Source organism: Nelumbo lutea, chromosome 3 (assembly GCF_056320005.1).
Source record: "Nelumbo lutea isolate HS-2025 chromosome 3, American lotus-T2T, whole genome shotgun sequence".
NCBI lineage: Eukaryota > Viridiplantae > Streptophyta > Magnoliopsida > Proteales > Nelumbonaceae > Nelumbo > Nelumbo lutea.
In genome coordinates this window covers 87,314,353-87,335,783 of record NC_142686.1, presented here as the reverse complement: position 1 = coordinate 87,335,783, position 21,431 = coordinate 87,314,353, and the positions used below count along the sequence as shown (strand labels likewise).

At 40.9% G+C, this 21,431-nt stretch overlaps 1 long non-coding RNA gene across 2 annotated transcripts in view; it reads right to left on the bottom strand.

The window, feature by feature from the left end:
* The window catches only part of LOC148866217 (uncharacterized), an 89,036-nt gene extending 68,252 nt beyond the window's left edge, over positions 1 to 20,784 (bottom strand). The window contains exon 1 of one of the 2 annotated variants that reach the window (XR_016109673.1): positions 20,497 to 20,784. This is a non-coding gene — a long non-coding RNA (uncharacterized LOC148866217). The remainder of the gene's footprint in view (positions 1 to 20,496) is intronic. The other variant, XR_016109672.1, reaches the window with a different exon arrangement.
* Between the last annotated feature and the right edge of the window lie 647 nt (positions 20,785 to 21,431).

The following is a 21,431-nucleotide window of genomic DNA, read 5'->3' as shown; positions in this document are numbered from 1 at the left end:
CCAGCCGAATTCACTGAAAAACTCAGTAACCCCCTTGAGCCCATCACATGGATCCTATGGGCCCAACACTTACATTAAGTGGTCCCTGGGCCAAGCCATCTTATAAAAAACCCAGGGACGGTGGGCAGGTGCAAGATTAGCCCATCAGGTATTATCCTAAATGGTCTTACACTTAACCTCTCAGCCCTTAATGATCAAGCATTGCTCGACAAGAGAGGACCTCTCCCTCGGCTGCAAGGAACAGTGCCGCACACATATATATATATATATATATTAATTTTGCAAAACAAAATTCCAACTATTGAAATCAACTGCCAGCAGTTTGGTTTCCATCAGAGAGTGCATTCCCGATCATTACCATTGTCCGACAAAGGGGCTGATCCTGTCACTATGATCACTCACTCAAATGAATTCTCAAACTGCCCCATGTCCAAGTTTTGACCCCCACCAAGGATCTCACTAAATGACATATCAAAGACAGCCCGATCCGACACCTAGTGATGTGTCATAATCGAGTCTAGGGGTCAGCTGTCTCCAAGGTCTAGGGCAATACTGGAAATCTGGTCTGGTTCAAGGGTTCAAGCAATCCCATACTACATGTGTCTTGGATCTTACCCTGATGGCCGAGACAAGCCATCCCAACACTTGGTGGCACATTAGCATCAGCCTTGGCAGGATAAATCTCCCTAGACTTATCCAATGGATGTGAACATTTAAAACTAACACCAGTCTCTATAAGTGTCCAGTTTTAGGGTCTTACACAGAAATATACCAAACAACATGAATCAAACATGTACTTTGTTTATTTACACTAAATGTCAAAAGTACACCAACTTGGATTGAAGCTAAGGGCATACAAAACTGTCTAACAGCTCCCACTTGCACTTAGGTCCAATCCGGTATAAGCCGGAGTCCCATACTTTCCACGTGTTTCTCAAACCCCTTCTGTGTCAGTGGCTTAGTCAATGGGTCTGCCACATTGTCCGCTGATGCTACCTTCTGAATTAGGATGTTCCCTCTACCAACGATCTCCCACAGTACATGGTACTTCCTCTCCATGTGCTTTGACTTCGAGTGAGCCCGAGGCTCTTTAGCCTGGGCGATCGCTCCATTGTTGTCACACAACAACGGGATGGGTGATGTGCTGGACGGAATCACTCCCAATTCGTGTATGAATTTCTTCATCCACACGGCTTCCTTGGCAGCTTCACTTGCGGCAATGTACTCGGCCTCGGTTGTGGAGTCTGCAGTGGACCCCTGTTTGCTACTTTTCCAGCACACAACACACGATCCTATGGTGAAAACATACCCACATGTAGACTTTCTATCATCTGGATCCGACTAGAAATCAGCATCGGTATACCCTAGAACTTGTAGTGAACTACCATCGAATACCAGACAAAACTCTTTTGTACTTCGAAGGTATTTAAGTATTTTCTTCACAACAGTCCAATGCTCCTGCCCTGGGTTGGCCTGGAATTTGCTTACCACACTCACCGCCTAGAACGTCTCTCATGCCCTCAATCTCCTCAGAAGTCTTGGGAGACATCTTGGAGAGACGGACTCCATGCCTGAAAGGAGCATTTCCTTTGTTGGAGTTTTCCATGTTGTATCTTTTGACAATTTTGTCAATGTAAGCAGCCTGGGATAATCCAATTATCAGCTTTGATCTATCTCTATAGAGTCGAAAACCCAGTATGTATGAAGCTTCTCCAAGATCTTTCATGGAGAACTACTGTGATAGCCAAACCTTGACCAAAGTCAACATTCCTACATCATTCCCAATGAATAGGATATCGTCCACGTACAACACCAAAAGGGTGATCTTATCCCTACTAGATTTCCTGTAAACACAGGGCTCATCCGGATTCTGCACAAAGTCAAACGTTTTGACAGTAGAATCGAAACGGATGTTCCAACTCCTAGAAGCCTACTTAAGTCCATATATGGATCTATTAAGTTTAAATTCCATGTGTTCCTAACCCACAGCTATGAAGCCTTGCGGCTGCTGCATGTAGATATCTTCATTAAGATCTCCATTCAGGAGCGCGGTTTTGACATCCATCTACCAAATCTTGTAGTCATGGTATGCTGCTACAGCTAGCAAGATCCTAATGGATTTGAGCATGGCCACGGGCGAAAAGGTCTCCTCATAATCGATACCTTCTATCTGAGTGTACCCTTTCGCCACCAAACAAGCTTTGTAGGTCTCAATCCTGCCATCGGGGCCCTTCTTCCTCTTGTAGATCCATTTGCAACCAATTGCTTTTACCCCAGAGGGCGAATCTACTAGAGTCTAGACTCCATTGGTCTCCATCGAGTCCATCTCAGCTCTCATGGCCTCCACCCACTTCTGGGAATCTATGTCTAACATAGCTTCCGCATAAGTTACAGGATCCTCTTCACTAGTCAAGGCTTCCACCAGGTAACTATCCTGGTCATAACCATATCGGACTGGTGGCCTGGATACCCGAGTGGATCTTCTAGGTTGGTCACTACCTGGAGCTTGTGGGACATCTCTCACTGCACCTGAGCTCTCCTCATCAAGAACTATTTCTTGACGATGGGTATCCAGGATGTAATCGGTTTCTAAGAATTGGGCGTTTCGACTGCAGAACACTTTCTGTGAGGCTATGTGGAGTCAACCATTATCTGTTGAGGATATGTGGAGTCAACCATTATCTGTTGGCGCTAATATTTATGTGAGGCTGCCCGTAGTGGCACAAGTGATGAAATTGGAGGTGCAGGTGCTGGGTGAACTGATGTAGGAACTGGCTAAACTAATGGAGGCACCAAAGAAACAGAAAGAGGAACAAATTGTGAGTTCTCCTCCCCAAAACTCTCCCCCTAAAGAGAACCACTCGATAAGAAGGTGAATTCAAAGAAGGTAACATCCATAGTGACTAATCTGCTCCTCAACATTAGGTCATAACAATAATACCCCTTTTGGTTCTGGGCAATACCCAAGAAAAACATATTTCTTGGCCTTAGGATCCAATTTCTTGCCATGAGGGCCAAGAATGTGAACAAAGGAAACACAACCAAAAACCCTCAGAGGTATATGAAATATCTCCCCATCTGGAAAAATAAGAGTAAATGGCACCCTAAACCCCAAAGTCCGCGAAGGAACACAGTTAATCAAATGCACGGCTGTAAGAACTGCATCTCCCCAGAACTGCACGGGAATTGAAGCACACACCATAAGGCTCCTTGCCACCTCCACAATGTGTCTGTTTTTCCTCTCAACGACTCCATTCTGTTGCAATGTATATGCACAACTACTCTAATGAACTACAACATGTTCTAAGAGATACGTGGTCAAATCCTTTTCAAAGTACTCTCTAGCATTATATGATCTAAAAGCCTTAGTTCTCTCTCCAAATTGTGTGAGAACCATCTGGTGAAACTGTCGTATCAAGTTAGGAACCTCATCATGTGATCTCATCAAATATATCCAAGAATATTGTATATAATCATCCACAAACAAGAGAAAGTAACGGAATCCTCCCATGGAAAGGATATGATATGGCCCCCATACATCAGTGTGAACAATATTAAAAGCAGAAGTACTTCTTTTATTACTTGGTTTAAAAGACTGACTGCAATACTTTCCTATCTGACAACTCTCACACACCAAAGTAAATAACTGAACAGACTCAAACAACTTTGGGAAAAAACATTTCAAAGAACTAAAAGAAAGAAGTCCCAAGCGATTGTGCCAAAGCATAATCTAGTTCACTAACTCTGACCCACTACTATTGTTGCTACTAACATGATGGCCCTGATGTCTCGGAATCTCATCCAAAAGGTGGACACCATTCACCTCACGACCACTCCCAATCATCTTCTTTGACTCCAGATCCTACAAAACACAATTACCAGAAAGAAAGGTCACGGAACAATTCAAATTTTTTGTCAAAGAACTAACAAACAATAGGTTGGTATGAAGTCTAGGGACATGTAAAACAAAAGACAGAGTTATATCATTGGTCACTCTAACTTCCCCTTCCCAAAAATGGACATATGTGAACCATCTGCTGTAGAGACTGTCTCTACCAAAGCACAACTGATAGGAACTGAAAAAGGTAGAGGCATTAGTCATGTGCTCAGATGCTCTTGAGTCTATATTCCAGAGAGATCCCTCCTTACCTGAAGTGGATGCAAGATTTGCAGTTGCATATGAACTACTTGTATGTGCAAAGGAAGTGGTGTAGTTGGTTCCTGCATTATGTTGTTCATTTGGAAGGCTAGAGCTAGGTGAATCTTTCTTACTCATAAACTGTCCAAACCTCTTTAATTTTGTTTTCACTGTTGCTACTGCAATGGATTCCCAACCAATTTGGGAAAGTGGGGCCGAAGAGTCTCCTGTAGTGGCCACATTTGCATTTCCCTTCTTGTTCCTTATCTGAGCAGGCATAAGATTTGGATGAAGCTTCCAACAAGTGTCCTTGATATGCTTAGGCTTCTTGCGATAATCACACACCAAGTCCTTATCTTCCCTTCTAGTCTCACTACTCCCCCTGTCTCCATTCGGCTTAGGTTTTGTCGTACCAACCATAGCCAACTAGTTAATTCCAGGCTGTCTCAGCATTACATTCCTCCTACTCTCCTCTCTAGAGACAAATGTATATGCCTGAGAGAGTGTCACACCCTCCCTAGAAATAATATGCTGCTTAGCAATGTCAAGTTTAGGGTTCAGCCCTGCCAAGAACTCAAAAACCCTATTCCTCTCTACCAATCTGTGATAAGTTGTTGCATCATTTACAGTTTCCCATACCACAGTTTCTAAGTGATCTATTTCCTACCAAAGGATTTTCAGCAAGGAGAAGTACACAGCAAGAGGTTTTTCTCCCTGTTTCATACTTATCACCTGATTTCTTAACTGATAGGCTCTGGCTTCATTTTGCTTCTGAGAGTAGGTTTCACCGTTTCAGTCACTCCATCCCAAATCTCCTTAGCAGTATTAGCCCATACGAAATTTTTTGCAATATGAGGTAACATAGAATTACACAATCAGGACACTACCATGTAATTCTCCTGCACGCATCGGGAAGAGTCTGTATCGGGTTTCTTCTCCTCCCTAGTGAGATACCCTAATTTTCCACGGGCTCTAATAGCCATCTTAGCTAATTGTGCCCACTCCAAATAATTTGTATCATCAAGTTTTACAGTAGTAATGATCCCAAACACAAAAATATCACTACTACCTCCAACACCCAGTCCCACAATACTGGTAGATTTCATCTCAGTATTCCAACTCTACATCTTACTTCAAATAGTTCAACAGTAAGCAAAAAAATAGATTGGAGACCTTTCAAAAATAATTTAATATCACACACACAGAAACCAACACTTCCGGAAGAAGAAAACCCTAGCTGGAGAGAAATCCCTCTCCTCCCCACGCCTCCCAATAGAGAGAAGAGTGAATCGATCACTCCAAGAGGCTCGGAAAATTCCAGAAACCGAACCGCCCTCTTTAGAAAATTAAAAGAAAACTAACAACACATGGGCGCCCAAGATCAGATAAAAAACAAAGAGTCCAACTTTTCTAGGACTCTTCCCTGTACTCTAGTTCTTCTTGATTTTGATGCCGAACAGTAGATCACCTTCCTGATGACTAGATCCCACCAAAAAATTCAAGAACTGGGCAATCTATAGCAAATCGATCAGCCCTTTACTACTTCATGCAATCGGCTGATCTAGGGCTGCATGAGAATGCTTCAAGAAACCCTAGCCGATGTTCTGATACTAAGTAGAAATCTGCTGAATTAAAAAATATGAAAGAAAAGTAGTTTCTTGAAGAGAGAAGGAAGAGAGGAGAAGAAGAGAATAAGAGAAGAGAAGTTGAAAATAAAAGAGAGCAATAATCTGGTCACCCCCTTCACTTATTATTTATACTAAAAATAATAGAGCAATACAAAGACAATTATGCCCTTATAGGGTGGCAAAACATAAAACAACATATGTAAGACTCAAAAACATAATAAAATTTGAACCCACATAACTAATGTGGTCCCCACCTCCTATCTAACAACTAACATAAAACATCTACTCAGAAAAACATCATAAAACTGATTAATCTTCAACAATAAGCACCAATAAGGCATCTTTCTTTGAAGCAAATCACAAGTGTTGATTATTCCTAAGAAAACTTTCCAACAAAAAGCTCCAACCTTTGGAGGAACTGGCTTTCCCAAACTTCCTTATTGAGGAAATGTTGACCAAGGTTATCATGATTTTGAGATAAGGCTTTGAAAAAGGATGCACAGGTAAACAAACCAGAAGAGGAAAGAATCCAAATCCAGGAGTCCAATTTAAATGGGTCCAAAAAACCTTTTGTGAGATTAAAAACAATGTCGAGACATTGTCCAACTCTAAATCCCTAACTCCCCTTTTGAAACCCAAGTCCCATTCAAGCTCAGAGCCCATCCCAATAGAGATTGAAAGGTGGAAACTGGCTCATTCTTATAATTAGATAGGGAGAAAAGAAAAGGAAATTGGTCTTTTAAAGGTGAGCACTCCACCCAAACATGTTCCAAATTTTACCTGATTTCCAAAGCACAAGTTATACCTAATGAAAGGTACGAAAGAAGGCATATGTGGATTTCCAAGGAGCAACATTAGTAGCTCTAGTAGTATGGAAGCATATGGAGCATATCGTACCGTATCCTTTGGTTCCTGATACATTTGTTTACAGGTGTTTTCAGGAATCCATTTTTTTAAATAATATATACAAGTATATGTAAAACTGAAACTTAAAACAAAAAAAAAAAAAAACTAAAAAAATGGGGGGAGTATCATTGAAAGTACCAATACATCTCTGCCGATACATAGAGGTGTATCGATACTTGGAATGGTTCAAATTATTTCTCTTACCTTTGGTGAAATCTATTTAAGATAATCTCATTGAGAAAGGTAAGTTTATGTTAGACAGTGTATGCCCTTAGCTCCAATCAGATTGATGTACAGATACATTTATTGTAAATGAATAAAAGTACATAATTGTTTCATGTTATCATTGGTGTGTTTCAGTGTAACTACCCCTTAAACTGGACACTTATGAGACTTGTGTTAGTTTAGAATGTTCTCAGCCGTTGGATAGACTTGGGGAGTTTATCCTGCCAAGGCTAATATTAATGAGACTTGTGTTAGTTTAGAATGTTCTCAGCCGTTGGATAGACTTGGGGAGTTTATCCTGCCAAGGCTAACATTAATGTGCTAACAAAGAAGTTGGGGCAGCCTGTCTCGATTGCTAGGGTTAAACCCAAAGCATATGTAGTATGTGTTTGTTTGAAGCACTGAACCAGGACCAATTTCCAGTTATGCCTTGGACCTTGGAGACTGATGGGCAAAACTGGAAAGTTACACATAACCCCTAGACTTGATTATGGTACCGCACTGAATGTCGGATCAGGTTGTCTTTGATATGCCAATCAGTGAGATCCTTTGGGAATCAAAACCTGGGTATGTTAGGGCAGTCTAAGAATTCACTTTAATGGGTGATCAAAGTGATAGGATCAGCCCCTTTTTTGAACAAAGTGAATGATCGGAACTGTATTCTCTCTTATGGAAACCAAAACTGTCGGCAGTCGATTTCAACCATATTTAAGATTTGTTTTGCAAAATATATTTATATGATATTTATATATTATGTTTTAAGAAAATGTGTTTGCAAAAGGTTTTAATTCCTGGGACCCATCCGAGTAGAGAGTGCAACACTGCACCTTACAATCAAGGGAGAGGTTCTTCCCTGTCAGGCAGTGTTGATCATTGTGGGCTGAGAGGTTGAGTGTAAGAGACCATTAAGGGTTGTTTACCTGATGGGCTATATCTTACTTAAGTCCATTATCCTTGGGCCTTCATAGGATGGCTGGACTCAGGGATCATTCAACTGTAAATGTTGGGCCCATTAAGATCCCATACTGAATGGATTCGGGAATTCACTGCATTTGGCAGTGAATTCGGCCAGGCCTTTTCACAAAGGCTAGACCGAACCCATGTGGACTTATGTGAGGTCATTGTTGGGGTCCCACGCCATACAAACTAAACCTAAATGGGCTAGCAACTATCTTGGGACATGAGCCACTTACTTAATGGAACTAAAGCCCATGATTAATGAGATTAATCAAGTTGTCACATGACTGCCTAAGCTGTCATGTGACTTGGGCAAATATGGATTTGGATACGGGTTTAGAACATCCATTCTCATAAAAGGATAAGTCTTATCCACTAATAAAGTTCCAGATCCAAATAAATATTTGGATTAGGAACCTCCTAATTCGATTAGGAGAGGTTCTTCTTAAGGCTTAGAAAAAGAGAGGCGAACTGCTCCACATCACTTTCTACTTTCAGTTCTCTCTCTCTCTCTTTGTTCTTGCCACCAAAAACCCTAATTCGACCTCCCCTTCTTGGACTAATTTTTTATCAATTCCTTCTCTGAATTTTGCAAGAAAATTGCAAAGAAAATTCATGCTCACCTCCCTTGTTCGATCCACACAGTTGGATTGCAGTTTTGCTGAAAACTACATTGTTGAATCAGCTTCATTCAAAGATGCGCCATCTTCAGTGGAAGCTGGTTTTGGGATTCACTTTGGGCGTGAACTACCACCTTGGGAGCTACATCTGTGGATTTCATATCAAGTATACTTTTCCCTTCCTTTTGGTTTCAAATCTGATCCGGTTTCGGTGCAAGAACGATCCTTGAAAAATGCAGTTTTTCTAAAATTGGGAATTCGATTCCCAGAAGGTGAAAGAAATTTTTCAAAATTTCACCCAACCATCCAGCATGGTTCGGTCATCCATATGATGGATTACACCTTCATTCAGTTTAAGTATATAAAGGATGCAAATCCAAATAGTGGGACTTATGGCTATAACAATTGAGTGCAAGAGAACATGTAAATAATGAGTTAATGACATGGCTCAGGAACAATATGAAAACTCATAGTAGTATTAACCTAATGCTACTAGAGTCTTCAACAGGACTAATCAGAGAAGAAGCTGGTGGTGGGTTAGTTTGTTTCTTTTGTTTAGGGTTATATGCCTAATTTGACTACAAAAACTTATCCAATTAGGGTGCCAAATCTTCAAATGCTATTATTTAAAATGCTCCTTTGCTACTCATCAGTTTAAATTTTGAAACTCCACTATTTGGTGTTACCTTTTAGACTGGCTAACTTTGACCAAGTGTATGAGTTTTCAAATTTAAATAATAGAAACTGGAATACTTAACATTGTACCCATTATCTTTAAGGAAACCCAAACAATGACAAAGACTAGTCCTTCCTTTAACTAAGAGGAGAATATTTAAGTCTTCAATATTACTTTATGACCTTCCTTTTTAGGTGTAAATTAAGCTAAATTCATTTCTTTTTTATCGATTTTTTTATGTGCAAGTTGAAATCTTATTTTATTTTCTGTTTTTTAAGTTGTACACTTGTACTTTCTGTTTTTCATTGAATTTTTTAAATATATAACCTAAATTCATTTCACTGGATTTTTTAAATATGTTTTTCATTGAATTTCTTATTTTAATTCCTTCATTCGTATCAAATTCAAGAAATTGTTCATTATCTTCTTCCATCAGCACAGAATTAGTTCATGTATGTTTTCCTTTGGAGGTTATACCACTGTAGTGCTTAAAGTGATGATGAGTTGCTGAGGACATTGGTCTCCGACTTACCAATAGATCCACCCACCAATTGTGTGACTTTTTTCTTTCGTTTTAAGACCCCTAAGTTTTACTCTAGGTGGAGGGGCAGCCATCTTGAACTTTATTAACCATTATCAAAGGGAGGTAAATCAATATAGGAGAGGACGTAGCCCACCTTGCCCCAAAACCCAACAAAAAAACACATAGCCTCACCCTCTCAACCCATCCCAATACAAGACTGGAACCAAAGTGAAGTTTCGTTTTTTTTATTGGAAATGGTAACTTGCATTAACTTTAAAGAAGAGAATTACAACTGTCACCTCCAAAAAAATGGTGATCCCTGAAATCACAAACAACTTACAACCAGGCCCAAAATAAAGCCTCCCTATTAACTCCTTGCTTTGCTAAAGCATCAACCAAACCATTTGCTGACCTCTTAGTCCATTTAAACTGTGCTCCTAGCTCCCTTGTGAGGTTCATTATTTCCCTTTAGGCTATGTTTGGTTTGAAGGAAAAGGTGAGGAAAGGAAAGGAAAAGTAGGGAAACCCATACAAGGTTTGTAAAGGTTTCCTTCCATCCTTTCCTTTCCCTACTTTTTCCTTCAAACCAAACACAGCCTAAAGGTTGTCTAAGGGGCCAAATGTCCAAGCTGCTTGTTTGCATCTAACCTATGACCAACTTAGAATCCCCTTCCACTTCCAACTATTGAAAACCCAGCTGTTTATACAATCTGAGCCCTTGAAGTAGCGCCCTTCTACTCTAAGCAAGTCACCCATCCCAATTGGGCCAGAGAAAAGGGCCAAGACTCTTCCTTCCATATCTCTAAAAATACCAACTACTCCAGAGGGGTCAGGATTACCTACAGAACTACCATCAAAGTTCAGCTTCACCCTAATCTATAAATAACTGCCACCAAAGTAGAGAAGTTTCCCATATATTATTTGGAGAAGCCCCTTGGAGGGAAACCTATAAGCCAAAATTAGTAGTAGATTCAAACAGGCTGTCCAGACTAATTGGAGTGCTCCACCTAGGCCCAAAAAGAGAAACAAAACAATCACAAATACAGCAAGAAAATGGGCAGGAAATTAGCTTCACACAAAACAAACCAATTTGGGGCAAGACAACAGCCAGGTTCTTCCTTTGCAGCAAGTCACAAGTATTAATAGCACCGTGGAAGACCTCTTAGCAGAAAGCTCCCACTTTGGAAAGGATAGGACGACACAAAACCTGTTTAACTGGTTAGTCATTGGTGTTTATTATAACCACCATATATATATATAAGGAGAGCAAGGATTAAAGTATCAGTATCGGATATCGTATCGGACAACTTAGATACGAATACACTTTGGAAACACATGGATATGAACGAAAAAGATGGATACGCTAGGGAAATACACACAAATTTCCTTTGCAGCAAGTCACAAGTATTAATAGCACCGTGGAAGACCTCTTAGCAGAAAGCTCCCACTTTGGAAAGGATAGGACGACACAAAACCTGTTTAACTGGTTAGTCATTGGTGTTTATTATAACCACCATATATATATATAAGGAGAGCAAGGATTAAAGTATCAGTATCGGATATCGTATCGGACAACTTAGATACGAATACACTTTGGAAACACATGGATATGAACGAAAAAGATGGATACGCTAGGGAAATACACACAAATTTCATAAATATATTTGATGAAGGGTTTTTTTGGCTAAACCCTGTTGTTCGGACTACTTCCAGGTGGCCAATGACTCAGAGGCCAAAGTGGAGGATTTTTGCTGGATGAGGACTTGGATGCCAAGCTGACTAGGCCGAGCTGGGGGTAGATTGGGTGCCAAGCTGGGTTGATTGCTGAGCTAGGTAGCTCTTCAAAGAAACCTACAAGGAATCAATGTTAGAGGACCCGGGGTGGCTAACCCGACGAGGTTGCTCCAATGATTAAGTTAGTAATCTCATAGTAGATCGCGAGCTAAAAAATCATAAAGTATGAGAGCTAGAATGTGCTTACTCACCTCTTTCTTGTGTCATTGGGGATGGTGCCTTTATATAGGCATTGTTTGGTTTGGGCCTCACGCACCGCATCCAAGATTTCCGAGAGGTAATGCCTAACCGGTCCGAGATCCTCGGAGGTAACCGCCATGCACATTGACCATCCTCCGGAACATTCGATACGTGGGCCAACTTCTGAGAAACCTGGGAGCGTCGGGATATGCATGCCGAATTTGTCGGTGAGCACATCTCGCAGGTCACTGCCTGGTCCCCAGTCAAGTCGGCAAGCCCTAGAGGGATGTCGCTCCTCACGTCGAGGTCACTTTGACCGGTGACAAGGTGCTACAAGCTAACCCTGGACGAAGTGCTGCAAGCCGACCTAAGTTGTGGTCGAGGTTGCCAGGTCGACGGTGAAGGCAGGTCGCCAGGTCGCCAAGTCGGCAGTAAAGGCAGGTCGGCGGTAAAGGCAGGTCGCCAGGTCGGGGTAAAGACAAGCCGCGATCTGGGACTCCAAATCATCACGTAGGTGGTGTCTTTGTGTCATCTAGCTATTCTGAGATGCCATGTGTCACAATGTCATTGGAGGGCTAAATCCGCCCTCATCAATTGCCCCCTACTCCCGAGCTGAAAGTAGCTCGACGAAGGGAGTAGATCGCTCCTTTTGGCCCGGAATGACTGATTCGAGAAGCTCGTAGTCATAAGCGTCGGTCCACTTTGCTTGTCAGGTTGGAAGAGTCCAAGTGTTTCCAACCTTACGTAGGACCTCGCCGTCTTGATTATCGGGGCACAAGAGCGAATTCATCTGCTCGAGAAGATGTGGAGCAAGTACCCCAAGGGCATCTACCTTATTATGGATGCGACCATCAAGGGGTTCTACAGTCCAACTAAGTACTTCAAGAGCAAAGCTCATCATGCCATCCTCAAGAAGGGGTTCAATGTGGTTGTTTTATCAGGTCGCTACACCTAGGTAGACTTCGACGTAGTGTTTCTCGAGTTGGTTCTCAAAAGAGTAGCCGGTGAGTTCGATGCGGAGCTAGGAACCAAGGTGGAGGTCGACCATGAAGAGATCAACCAAGTTTGCGTCCATCATGATGTTGAAAGCGAACTAGTCTTTCCTTTTTTTTTCTTTCCTGTGCCGAATTAATCTTCCTTCCGTCGTTTCTTTTTCCCTCTTTCTTTTCCTCCAAAAAATTTTCTAAGTGTGGATTCACCCGAGGTGTCGAACTGGTGGGCTGGGCATAGTTAGGAATAATCCGAGGTCGATATAAAACGAGGGGCACGAACACTGTAGGGAATGTATCTGACATGTTTGCACACCGATGAACGTGAACTGCTTTTTTATTTCGCCCATGCCGGAGAGGCGACTAGGGTTTAGGTTACCCTTGCTGAAGCGACTGGGGTTTAGGTTGCCCATGCCGAAGCGACTGGGTCTTGTGTGGTGCCAAGTTCTTCTGTCAGCTTGCCACCATAACCCTTAGGCTTAGGGAGCGACTCGTAGTCCACTCTCCTTATTCTTGACTTTGCCCATGCCGAAGGGGCAACTGGGTCTTAGGTTGTGTCGAGGTCTTTATCAGCTTGGCACCTTAGCCCTTAGGCTCTGGGAGTGACTTCATAGTCCACTCTCCTTAATATTATTTGGCTGATGTGCGGCCTAACCTTTCCACCTACGCGGTTTGTCATTCTGTAGTAACTTCTCATATGGTTGCTTCTATGTCATCCCGTGGGATTATCTTCCTGTGTGAGTGCTTGCGAGACCACGATGTACATGTTCTGTCCCCCCTTGCGAGGGCATAATGTTGTTGTCAGTGTGAGTCGGCAGTTCATGGCCACGGCTGCACTGTATCAGCCTCATAATGACATTGGTCGTCCACTCCTACAAGAAGCCACAGGGAGCTCGACCTGCGGGAGCAACTCTACTAAATGTAGGTCGCCGACTCGCTCAGGAGCCTTGAGGGGCTCGACCCGCAAGGGCATTCGCATAGTTTGTAGGCCGCTAACTCCCACGGGAGCCACAAAGGGTTCAATCTGTAGGGAGACCTCGCGAAGAGGACCGATGAAGCTTATCCGGGCTAAAATAAAGTCGGCAGAGCTGCGTAGTCTATTGGCCGTCAACTTCCTGCGAGAACCATGACTGGCTCGACCTGCGGGGACAGACTTACTCCGAGGTGCTTGTCGCCAGATTGCTGGTTGTTAAGGTTGTTCTATTGTTGCCTATTCTGCATCAACATGAATACGTCGAGCCGCTCCCATGCCCACATCTGGAAATTCGTGCTTCATCTCATGGAACTGCCGCGCTTTGATCCGGCAGGAACTGCTGATGGCTCTACCATGGGGAGAGGGGCGTTCACATGCGGTAGCAGGGTATTTATCTAGGGCACTAGGGATGCAAAGTTCGGCCTGAACTTGTCTGATTGTCATAGGGGAGTTCTCCAAGTTCATCACAGATGTTTTTGACCCCCAGTAATCGGTATTCGTTCTGAGTATTGATGCTACTCAAAAGTGCCTTTGAGTTCATAAAAAGTGGAAATTAGAAAGTGAGAACTTTAATTTCTAAAAGGTGAGATCTTAGTTTTCTGGAAGATAAGGACTTAGCTTTTTAGAGGTGAGAACTTAGCTTCTTGTAGCGTTTCCCACAGACGGCGCCAATTGATGAAGGGTTATTTGGCAGGACCCTGTTGTTCAGACTACTTCTAGGTGGTTGATGACTCGGAGGCCGAAGTGGAGGATTTTTGCTAGATGAGGACTTGGATGCCGAACTGACTAAGTCGAGTGTTAAGGGCCCGCGAATAGCATCTCGTCACGGGTCGGTCAACGGGGAAAACCTCTTGTTTTCCCTTGTTCCTCCCTTTTCTTGAGGAACCTATCTTGGCGCCTTAATGGTGATTTGTTAAAGAGATCACCAACTCTCCTCTGCTCTTTCTTAACTGAAAATTTCGATGCCTTTATTGAATCATCAGCTCCTTTAAATAGGAGATTACAAGAAGATAAGAGTCCTGCTTTTAAGAAGACTCCCTACTAATCTATACTACTAAATTTAGAAACAGATAAGATAAGAACACTGAACAGATAAGACTCCCTACTAATCCAAACTACTAAAAACAAATAAGATAAGAACACTGAACAGATAAGATAGAACTGTATCTAGCTAGATAAGATGAGGACACTTAATTAGATATGATGAGAACACCGAATCTTGCACCTTTTACTGTTGTTGTATGCGGCGATATTGCTTCCCAATAAAAGTGTCCACAACACCGAGCTGGGGGTAGATTGGGTGTCGAGCTGGGTTGATTACTGAGCTAGGTAGCTCTTCAGAGAAACCTACAAGGAACCAATGTTAGAAGACCCGGGGTGGCTAACCCAGCGAGGTCGCTCCAATGATTAAGTTAGTACTCTCGTAGTAGATCACGAGCTAAAAAATCATAAAGTATGAGAGAGAATGTGCTTACTCGCCTCTTTCTTGTGTCATTGGGGATGGTGCCTTTATATAGGCATTGTTTATTTTGGGCCTCACGCACCGCATCCGAGATTTCCGAGAGGCCGTGCCTAACCGGTCTGAGATCCTCGGAGGTAACCGCCATGCACGCTGACCATCCTCCAGAACATTCGATACGTGGGCCAACTTCTGAGAAACCTGGGAGCGTCAAGATATGCATGCCGAATTTGTCGGTGAGCACATCTCGCAGGTCACCGCCTGATCCCTAGTCAGGTCGGCAAGCCCTAGAGGGATGTCGCTCCTCACGTCGAGGTCACTTCGACCGGTGAAGAGGTGCTACAGGCTAACCCTAGACGAGGTGCTACAAGCTGACCTAAGTTGTGGTCGAGGTTGCTAGGTCGACGTAAAGGCAGATCGCCAAGTCGACGGTGAAGGCAGGTCGCCAGGTCAGCGGTAAAGGCAGGTCACCAGGTCAGCACTTAGGTGGTGTCTAGGTGTCATCTAGCTATTCTGAGATGCCGTGTGTCACAATGTCATTGGAGGGCCATAATTCACCATCATCAACATTAATAACACTAAATTTAAAATCAAAATGATCACAAAATAGTATATAAATACATAGAAAATGTAAATTCTAAGGATATATATGAAGAAATATATTACAACTAATGTATCGAGATGTATAATTTTATTTATAGTGCATCAATCAAGAGTCCAAGACACTAAACATATGCACTTGTTATATTTTAATTATTATATCAATTAAGAAAATGTCAACTAAATACTAAATTTTCAAGTGCAAATTAAAATATCAATTAATAATTTATAAAAATATAATCTTAACTTAAAGCATATCAAATTTGTTAAAATTTCTAAGATACATATATGTTTGGGTTATGGTTAAGCAGGCCCTAGGTGCCACAGGTCACCTCCGCGGCCGTCTTATCTCTTCGGCCACGTCGGCACCACGTAGGATGGATAAGCGCGATCAGGAGAGGAGAGCCCTGTACAAATAAGGACAGCTCCGCCGAGGATTAGGTCTTATCCCGAAGACCTCGGCGGACAACCTCATCGCGACAACCCTGGAAGCCTCATCCGAATCAGACACAGATCCTCAGCTATAAGTAGGTAACCTCCGATCAAGGTAAAGGACTTTTGACTCTCCAGCCTTCAGACTGTTAATCAGCCTCTGCTCGGACTAGCATGTTTCTCTCAACTACTTGGCCCGACAACCCATTCTTCTAACTGACTTGAGCGCCAGAGTGCCTACCCGGGTAATAACTCCTCGAGCCTCTGATCCCTTTCTTGGTTTCAAGTCTTGCTGCACGGCTTTGTCCTTCCACCTCGACTTCACCAATTGGCAGGACTAGATATCTAACTATGACTTCAATTCGGGACACCTCGGATCGAGCAGCATGAGATTATATACAAATTCATAGTTTTTAATTACTAAAATAATTATTCCATTATTAATATTTTTATTTCTATAAATTTTATGAAATAAAAAATCATTTTCTAAAATAAATATAGATTAGTGAATTTGATAGATTCAATTTAATATCATATTCTTCAATACTTTGTATATAATATTTTTAAGTTTTGTAAATAACAAATATGTTGTTATTACTTACTAATGTAAATTAAAATATTAGTTAATAACTTGTAAAAGTATATAAAAGTTTTAAGATTTATAGCATGTGTAAATTTATAAATTTTAATTATTAAAATAATTATTCTATTATTAATATTCTATTTGTATAAATTTCTCGATATTAAAAAACATCTTTTTTATATAAATGTGGATTTGATTCACTATTTATTCTATTAGCTTATAAAATACTATTTTAAAATATTATTTTTTTAATTTTTAGTTAGAACTATTAAATATAAATTTGTTTTTTATTTAAACTGCATGCGAATACAAAAAGTTAATAAAACTTATTTTATTTCACTTTATATCATGAAATGAAACGTGGCTTGAAATCGTAGTGAGTTCTAAACGCATTAAGTGATCTGAGTTCGAATCACCTCATTCGCATTTTTTATGGAGACTACTAATAGACGCAACGTGTATCGTGTGTATCAGCTAATACGCATCTATATCCATCCGATACGAACAATTGACGGGATACGCTTGTATTCATAGTGTATCGCATATCATTAGTAACCGATACCGATACGATACGCCCCGTATCGGACGTATCGTATCAATATTTAAATCCTTGAAGTAGAGAAGTGGATAGCTGGGTCTAATTGAAGACTTTAAAGTGGGTAGAGATGGACCTTATATTTCTCATTTGCAATAAGCAGATGACACTTTGATTTTTTTCTTGGATGCTTTAATTGAGCAGGTCTTAAATTTGAGGGGTGTTAAAGTGAAGTTTGAGTTATTAACTAGTTTGAAAGTTAATCTGTCAAAGAGTGTTTTGATTGGAGTTGTGGAGGTTGAGAGGGAGGTTTTATTGGAGTATGTTAAGGCCTTTGAATGCAGATTAGGGGAACTCCCTTACATATTTAGGGATGTCGATTGGGGGAGCTTCAAATTTAGGTGCATTATGGAGACCAATAGTGGAAAGGGTGGAGAGGAGATTAGATGGATGGAAAGCAAAATATCTATCTTTGGGGGGGGGGGAGAGAATAACTTTAATAAGGACCCCAACATAAGTTGCTGAAAGAATTGAAAAAATTTAAAAGGATTTCTTATGGGAAGGGGTTTGCAGGGAAGGTGGGGGAAAGAAGTTTCACTTGGTAAATTGGGGGAGAGTTTGTAGACCAAAGGAGAAGAGTGGGTTGGGTTTTAGGAGAGTGAAGATTTTCAACAAGGCATTGGTAGGGAAGTGGTTATGGAGATTTGGGTCAGGGAGGGAGGAAAACTCAATATGGAGAAGAGTGATGGTGGGTTAAGTTTGGGAGGGTGAGGTTTGGGTGGAAATCCAGGGGGGTGAGATTTTCATATGGGGTGAGTGTGTGGAAGGAGATTATGAAATTTAATCACGAGCTCAGATGTCTAACAAGCTTCTTAGTTGAAGATGGAGCAAGAATCAGGTTTTGGGAGGACGATTGGTGCGGGATAGGTAAGCTGTGTGATCTATGCCCAAGTTTGTATAGGTTATCTGAGGCTGAAGTTTCTATAAGTCAGTGTTATGAAAGGAGGGGTGAACAGTTGATATGGTACCCAAAGTTTAGAAGGCCTTTGCTGGATAGAGAAGTGGAGGAATGTATATCCCTACTGGAGAAACTAGAGGAAGTGAAGATCTCAGCTCAGTCGAGGAATGAACGTCGGTGGAAAGAGTGCTCAAATGGGAAGTTTTCTGTCAAACCATGTTACTTGGCTCTTCTCAGAGATAGTTCAGATCCAAATCAGCTAGGTGCTGCTTGGGGAAATCCAGTTCTTCAAGGGTTGAGGCGTTTGCTTGGCTTGTAGCCATAGACAGCATATTGACTGCGGACCATCTAAAATCTAGGGGCTTTAGCATGGCCATGTGTTTCCTCTGTAAATAACAGGAGGAAACTGTTGGTTATCTATTCTTCTCGTACAAGATAGCTGGATTCTTATGGAGGATATTTACTTCTATGTTCGGGTTCTCAAACTTTCAGCCAGAATCTACTGCAGAATTTTTTTCTACATGGACAAAGTTAAGACTTAAGAGGTAGCAAGAAAGCAAGATCACTTTGGAGCTGTATCCTGTTTGCAATTTGTTGGGACATACAGAAGAAAAGAAATAGAACTTTTTAGGACAAATGTTGGAATCTGAATAAGATTGTGGCAGTTGTTAGCAATTTGGTTGCAGACTGGGTTCTATTAACTCCAGAGTTTAATCAAGTCTCTAGGGAGGATTTGGGGGACAGATTGGGAGATATTTTGGGTTTACAACTTTGTGATTTAGATAGTTTACTTAATTCTGTTCCTTAGCAGTTCTTTTCTGCTTTTCTGTGTGCGTGTGATGTCTTATCACCTGCTAGATTGTATTATTTTCTTTTCTTATTCAATGAATTTTCATTTTATATTAAAAAAAATGCTTATATTCCTCTATAATGGAGAGCCGTGTTGTATAATTCTACACAAAATCAATATAGCATTAACTTATTACCAATCAAAAAAAGAACTCTAAAAAGCATTATAGTTCTTCATAGTGGAGAAATTGCTCATTTCCCCCATGGGCATCAACAAATCTATCAAAAATGCACCAATGTTATTATATTTTCCTCTATTTCATAAGGATGCAAGCTTATTTTTCGACACCAACTACATTAATCTCTTTGGTCACGCTAATATGGAAAGCACCCAAACATTGTCTAATCTGAGTTCCCCTACTCTAAATCTATCAAGTCATGGTAGGGATCCCACTTACTGTAGGCTAACTGGAGCCTAAAAATACCTTAAATTACACATTCAGTTAATCTGCATCATCAACCAAACATGTCAGTTCATGTTCCTAGAACATCTCATATTGCAACAATTAGATGTGCCTCATAATGTGTGATGCATAATCCACAATATAATATTTGTACTGATGAGCTATCTAATTTCTTTCTGTCACCTATTTCAATGCTGATCCACTTGATGAACCAATGGTCAGAAGGCAACAGCCTAAATCAGCCAAATACATTTAACTTAGAATCTTATCCCTTGAGCAGCCTACAGACAACAGTACCTCATTCTAGGATCAAAGCAAAAATATGATTCTCTTGCCACTGCTACTGCCAAAATGTATATGGATTCTGTTTTCACTTCACGACTTGGAACTATTCTTCATCACTGCCACTTGTTCATTGCAGCAACATCAGCATCCTTCATCATGCTTTGGCTTCTGTTTTTCACACTCGTAATAGTAGTTGATTTATCATTTTGTACAAAAGCATGGTACTTGCGACAATTTGGTGATAATAATTGTTCCAAATGCTCAATAATTGCCTGCCATTTTTTTCTCTTTTGATTTGTTACTTAACTGCCATTTTCACCAAGGGTCTGACCTATACACGCTTCTCTTTGATTCTAAACAAATCAGGCAATGAGACAGATTCCTCTATTTTCCAGGATACTTGTTAGTATCATCTATGACTCATGTCCTTGTGTTCTAATATTTGGTTTTATGCATCTTTGGTAAACCCATCCAGTACACAACACACTAGAACTATCTTCATACCAATTCATTAAGCCAAATGAAGATACCCATTAACCCATGAACAAAAACTTACGAAAGAAAATAAGGATACAATAATAAAAAACTTGAATATGATAAAGAATCACACAGCACAATAAGAACAAAAATTATATGCACACATGCGCACAAACACAGGTTATGCATATATACGACAGAATCAGCCCAATAGGGACAAAAATCACCCATCCCAGATGGTAAAATATAAACTTGAACTAGAATTTACTTTATTAAACGAATAAATAAGAAAAATCTAGACATACCGAGGTGAGTTTTCTTCTCGAGAGCAGGAGCGGTGAATGCTCATGTGTTTCGGCTTACAACAAATTTCCTCTGATAAGCTTACAGTTCTTTTATTTAGCAAAAAACAAAAAGAAAGAAGTAACTAATCTGTCTCGCACTCTCTCTTCTCACCCAAACCACTTACCAGATTGTGCGTGCGTCTGTCTCTCTCTCCCCTTCCCATAATTCTTGTATTGTGTACTTCGCATTTTGGAAATACAAAGAGAATGATCGTTGGCCTTTCTGATTTCACATACAGTGTCGTCGGTGAAAGAATCGTTTACAGATGCACTCGTAATAATTGGCCAATTACGGTAGACCACGTCAGCTTTGTACACATGGGTCCCACAGTTGGGATGACGTGGCACATTTTAATTGGCCCAGATTGTCCAATTCCCAGAGGATTCGGACTGGGATTATGACCCATTTTGGGTTTCGCACCCTTCATGACGTGGCACATCTTAATTGGCCCAGATAGTCCGATTCCCAGAGGATTCGGACTGGGATTATGACCCATTTTGGGTTTCGCACCCTTCATTCAAAATTCTCAGAGGGATGCGGACACTAGGGATGTAAACGGCATTGAAATACGAATGCTATTGACAGTCGAATTTGAACGAAGCATTTTAACGATTAATTAATCAAATCTAATTCAAATAGGAGTCGATCCGATTCGATAATATCTATTATACATGTATATCAATATATATATTAATATATTATTTTGTTGGAGCTGAATGAAGACTGAGACGCTATGATGATTTTCAGTCAAATAAAATAATATTTTAATACTTATTATATTTTAATAATAAAACAATTGAACCAGTGCAGATGTTATTATTTTGTACTTTTCATTTCAATCACTTTTAATTTATTTTTATCTTTTTTCTTCCTCGCCTCCCCGTTCTTACTCTAC